The sequence below is a fragment of the Mytilus edulis genome, chromosome 5 (genome assembly GCF_963676685.1).
Source record: "Mytilus edulis chromosome 5, xbMytEdul2.2, whole genome shotgun sequence".
Taxonomy (NCBI): domain Eukaryota; kingdom Metazoa; phylum Mollusca; class Bivalvia; order Mytilida; family Mytilidae; genus Mytilus; species Mytilus edulis.
In genome coordinates this window covers 83,742,618-83,748,617 of record NC_092348.1, presented here as the reverse complement: position 1 = coordinate 83,748,617, position 6,000 = coordinate 83,742,618, and the positions used below count along the sequence as shown (strand labels likewise).

The 6,000-nt window shown below is 33.5% G+C and overlaps 1 protein-coding gene across 1 annotated transcript in view; it reads left to right on the top strand.

Annotated features, from left to right (window-relative positions):
- Positions 1-3,746: 3,746 nt before the first annotated feature.
- The window catches only part of LOC139524654 (multidrug and toxin extrusion protein 1-like), a 41,071-nt gene continuing 38,817 nt past the window's right edge, over positions 3,747-6,000 (top strand). Inside the window, exon 1 of the mRNA XM_071319621.1 lies at positions 3,747-3,830. The gene's annotated coding sequence lies outside the window, so the exon portion shown is untranslated. The remainder of the gene's footprint in view (positions 3,831-6,000) is intronic.

Here is a 6,000-nt window from a genome sequence, read left to right as displayed (position 1 = left end):
TTGACTTGGTTATTATCTATCGGATTATGTATTTTATGTGTGGAAAATATTTTGCATTAATCAAATCAATTCATAATTCTAGTTTGGTTGGTTGATTCAACATTTAAACTAGAATTAAAAGGCCAGTTCATTCGAGTAGAATTATTAGAATGTTGGGCTTTTTTTAACTATTTTGATATGAGCGTCACTGATGAGTCTTGTGTAGACGAAACGCGCGTCTGGCGTATTAAATTATAATCCTGGTACTTTTGATAACTATCATATAATAAACATTCTATACTGTACTATTATGCATATTTTAGGGGCCAGCTGAAGGACACCTACGGGTGCGGGAATTCTCGCTACATTGAAGACCCATTGGTTGCCTTCGGCTGTTGTTTGCTCTATGGTCGGGTGGTTGTCGCTTTGACATATTCACCATTTCCTTTCTCAATTTTATTCTCTAAAATTAATGATACTACAATGTATTGTTATTATGATATTGACAGAATATAAAAAAGAAGATGTACGATTGCCAATGAGACAACTCTCCACAAGGTCAAATGACACAGAAATTAACAGCTATAGGTTACTGTATGGCCTTTAACAATGAGCAAAGCCCATACTGCAGTCAGCTTTAAAACCATATGCAAATACATACAGAATATGGTAGGTTAAACTTGTTAGCAGAATCCCAACTCTCCCCTAACCTAGGACAGTGGCATAACAGTACATCTTCAGAATGAACTAAACAAATCAGTTGCATCAGGCTTAACTCATCAGATGGATACAAATAGAAACACATATAACAAAATCATGTGGATTTAACTGGGTATTTGTACATCCCAAAAACAAAAGGACTCTTAATTCTAAGTACAGATCTGAGAGTACTCACAGATACTGACATCTAGTTCAAAGCCAATAACAACTAATTTAAAAATAAAATGCATCTAAGACTAAATAATTTATGAGTTTGACTGTTCCTCTGGTATCTTGCGTCCCTCTTTTTTAAAACCATTTATTTGATGTATTAAGACTGTACTTTAGCTGTTATATTTTAAGCTTGATATATCTTAAACATATGTTTTGTTTTCCCGCCAAAGTGTAATAGAGAAATACTAGAAGACAGAAACCAGAAAGCTTAAAATGCAATACTGATTTTGCCATTTTAATTTAAGATAAGCAAGACTTTGAGCTGTTGCATTATTTCGAGGTAATTATTACTTAGAATAATAAAGCTTAACAATCTATCTGGTTCCAATTACTTTGGCATTACTGGGGCGTGTTTTTTTGTTCTTCGGTAGTGAGCCAGAAGAGGTCCATTTCTATTTTTTTGCATTGGGAAGATCTTCTGGCTCTCTTCCACCTCTTCTTTTTAAATAGGTGGTTTAGACAGCAGAGGTACAAAACAAACATGGCGTCGTTTAGTCTAAATGACATTCATAAATTAATTAATGAAGATATACTAGAATGTGAGCTTTGTTATAAACGTTTTTATGGTATGACAGCCTTAGTAGGACATATCTGTAGGACGATAAGCTGGATGAATATAAGAACTACACGGACAGTAACAGTTAAGGGACAACTCTTTGAAATTCTAGAGACGGGATTTTGATTCTTCTTTAGGTACAGAAAACCATCAACATTTTGAAGATTACTTTCCGGCGCATGCCTGATTGAGGTTGCTAGTTCATTTCAATTTTTCTTTTATTTATTAAACTTTACAATTTTATTGAACTTTTAATTTTTTACATTTTCTTTATTATATTTTCATTAGTGATTAACGCTAATTTCAATACTCATGATTGGGCTAGTAGTCAGTTTAAATCAATAGATGAGGAATGAAGAAGGAAAGAGGACATCATTATTCATTTTAATTTGTTGCTAATCATGCCTATTTTTGTTTTGCTCTTATACAACCATATTCATAAACGAAAATCTCCTGTCCCCCATCCCAACAAATAAATAAATATCAGATGGTTTTTTCTTATTTAACACAAAATTGATGCTAATTTTTAACGCCCAGTGACAAATATTTCATGCATGTTCAGAAAAACACGAGAGAAAAAGTCGGGTATATAATATAAAAAACGAAGAGATGTGATCTGATTGCTGATGACGCAACTATCATAATATGAAGTAGTGGATGAAAGCAATAATAGGAAACCGTAAGGACTTCAACAATAAAAAAAAAACCGATACTGTAAAGCCGTTTATAAAACGCCATGAAAGTTTGAAACAATTCAAACGATAAAACTAATACGGCCTAATTATACAAAACAAAACAATTTGAAAAATACCAAATATGAGTTGAGACATGAACCAACGACAAACACTAAACTACATGCTCCTGACTTGGGACAGGTTCATAAAGAATATGGCAGAAGTTGATTATATAAAAACGAAGATGTGGTATGATTGCCAATGAGACAACTCTTCACAAGAGACCAAATGATACAAAAATTAACAGCCATAGGTCACCTGACCATACGGCTTTTAACAATAAGCAAAGCCAATACCACATAGTGAGCTATAAAAGGCCCCGAAATCACAAATGTAAAACAATTCAAAGGAGAAAACTAACGGCCTAATTAATGTATAAAATAAAGTGAACGAAAAACAAAGAAGTAACACAGCAACAAACGGCAACCACCGAGTTCCTGTCCCAAGTCAGTAGCCTGTGGGACAGGCACATACATACAGAATGTGGCGGGATTAAACATAGTAGCGGGATCCCAACCATTTCCTATCCAGGGACAGTGATTTAACAGTACAACAACTAGTTTGTGAGCGCTCGATCCTCCTCGAAGCTGAAACAGTAGTGTAGCAGTACAATATAAGAACAACCTGTGCAAATCAGTTGCAATTTGATTAACTGAAAAGATCGGTACGAGATACTCAAAAGAAACCGGCCAACTAACATTAAGATTATAGACTCAAAACATCGAACAAAGAGTATTTGCAATTACTGGAAGTTTGTTCAAAGCTAGTTGCAACTAGTTCTGAAATAAATCTTGTTCTCCCAGACTGAAGTATCAATCAGTACACAACCAACTGTTAAAATTTATTAAAAAGAAAAGTATAGGAAACGTCTGGTTTTATACGTTGCATACTAACATATGGATCGATATATAATGAAAGCATTTGAAAAGTGGTAGTCCGAAGGTTTTGACCATCGAAATTTTGCATTAGAAATAATAGTTAGGACCTGAGGAGATTTTCTTCAAGGACCACCAGAAAAAAATGATTTTGAAAACTTCCTGAAAGCTTTGCTTTAATACACAAAAATAATCCAGTTCGGTTACTTTAAAAAATAAATAGATAGACTAAGATGTCCTTTTTGTAAATTGATCCGAGTCATATTCCAGACAAATATTAACGAATTCTTGTGCAGGATAAGATTGTTCTTAAAAATCAAATAGTGGGGGATAAAGCCTGATTTGTTTAGCAACATTGAATTGAAGAAAAACATAAAGAAAATTGTAACGAACAGAGCACAATTTTACAGTCATGTCTACTGGACGTATCTTAATTTTCTTAAAAAAATCGTAAACTAATTTAATTCATCCAACATAACAAAAACCTGTATTCGACGGCAATTAAATTTTTTTTATTTTATTGATCTTCAGTAGAATATCTCCAGAAGAGGTCCAGATTCATTTTTTTGAACTCTTCACCAGAAGACATTCTGGAGATGTACAGAAGAGACCAATAAAACACGCCCCAGGTAGAAAAGGTCTGTTTGATTAGTACGCTCAATGGACTGACACAAAGGTGAAGTGTGCATTGCACTTGTGACTTGCTGGTGATTATTATATATAAATTTATAAAGGAAATTATTTCATATTCGGGTGAGTTTTTTCATTTATCTTTAATCTTGCTGGTTGTATACTGACTTTATGAAATAATTTAACTTAGGGACCGTCTGAGAAATAAATCATATACACTACTTCCAAATACATAATTATTTGTTTTATAATCTCTAAACTAAAGCTAAATGACACATGTAGTTGAGAGTCTTCCTATTTTCTTATAAGTATATTAGTTTCCCGTAGATAGTTATGCACGGGACTAAAGGTGTGTTTGTAACCGGATAGCAGGTGTTTCAATGAGAGATCTACGACTCCATTATTTTTAAGCATATCAAACATCTGTTTACGTTGCTCATCATATTTTGAGCAGACTAATAGAAAGTGTACAACATCGTCTGTGACTTTGCAGTTTTCACAAATTTCACTCAGGCTTTTCCCTATTTTGTGAAGATATTTATTGACATTAATAGAGCCAGATCTTAATCTGTAAATTATTCGTTCATTTTATCTATTCATTTGTGGAATAGTAATCTTAAATGATACATTATTTTGGAAGGAGTGTAGTAATCTTCCCTTTGGGTTATCTGACCACTGTTTTTGCCAAAGGAGTAGGTCCGGTAAGGGCCGATTTTGGCCTCAAATTTCAGGTTTATCCAACGAAAGATTTTGGACACTTTTTAAACACTTAAATGTCTATTTCAATTGATTCAATTAGTATATGTGAAAGATTTTAGCTGATTAAGTGATTAAAAACCCTCCGATTCAAGCAAAAATATGAAAAATCTATCAAATATGCAAAAAATCGTCACTTTTCAGATGGTTTTTGTCAAAAATGAAAGTGGCCGCATTCGTGTTCATCCTCAACCTTTATATATGTCATGTATTATCATAAAATACAACTTACATTCCAATATTATGAATGAACACGAATGCGGCCACTTTCATTTGAGACGGAAACCGTCTAAAATTTAACCAAAATGCTAAAATTGTGAAGATTTCAGTAATTTAGCATGACTTAATGATGTTAGTACCCGATATATGTGCATTGTTTTGTCAAAAACAGACCATATTTATGTATCAGTAGCATTCTACTTTCCAATAAATAGCTAAAGGGTAACATTTTCACAATTTTGCAAAACTGCTATATTTTGGGGCCAAAATGGGGTCTTACTGAACCTACTCCTTTGTTTTAAAATGTTTTTGTTAAACATTTGATGTCTTCTTTACAAAGGGGCATATGACAATCTATTGTATCTTTATTAAAAGCCACTTTGGCAGTCTGGTCTGCAATTTCGTTTCCTAAAATTCCGACGTGGCTTGGGATCCACTCAAATATTACGTTTCTACCTAGTTTGACTAACTGGTTTATAAAAATATAATGTCGTACAATAAATAATTTTTTACCTTAAATAAATTACTCTTTAAGGCTTGGAGAGCTGATAAAGGGTCGACAAACACAATAACATTATTTGGTTTAAATTCTTCTAACCATATAAGAGACAGAAATATTGCCATAAGCTCACAAGTGAAAATTGACATATTCTTAGGCAGTTTGAAACCTTTTTTTTTCCCCATTTCAGGTATTGCAAATGCACATGAGGTTTTATTAGAATTTGGATCTTTAGATCCGTCCGTATATATTTTTAAAAACTGGCGGTACTGCGGCGGCGTATCAATCATGAAGTTACTTTCACTTCGAATTAAGTGTGGATTATCCTTTTTCGAAATGAGATTTGAGAGTTGTGTACATACACGGGGTTTAGTCAAATGCCAAGGGGGTGTTGGGAATTGTTTGTATTTATATATTTGGTTAATATCTACATCATGTTGATTAATCATATCTTTTGAAACAATAAAATATGCCGTTTTTATTCTGTTTTATTTCCCTGGAGTAGCAAAGAAATGTTGCTTTTTTTGTCAAACTTTCCTTAGTTGGATGGTTGTCTTCATGACTAGATATATTTAAAAACGATTTTGTAATAAGGCACTGCCTACGTTCTTCGTAGGGTGGGTCACCCATTTCTACTTGCAGTCCACTTGTGGCTACATTTTTATATGCACCGGTACAAATTCGAAGTGCTTGACTTTGCACCCGGTCCAGTATTTTCTTTACGGAAGGTGAGGCGGAATTATATACCAGGGCCGTAACTACATTGAGGCAAATGAGGCAAATGCCTCATGTAAAAAATAAAAAAAAATAAAAAATAAA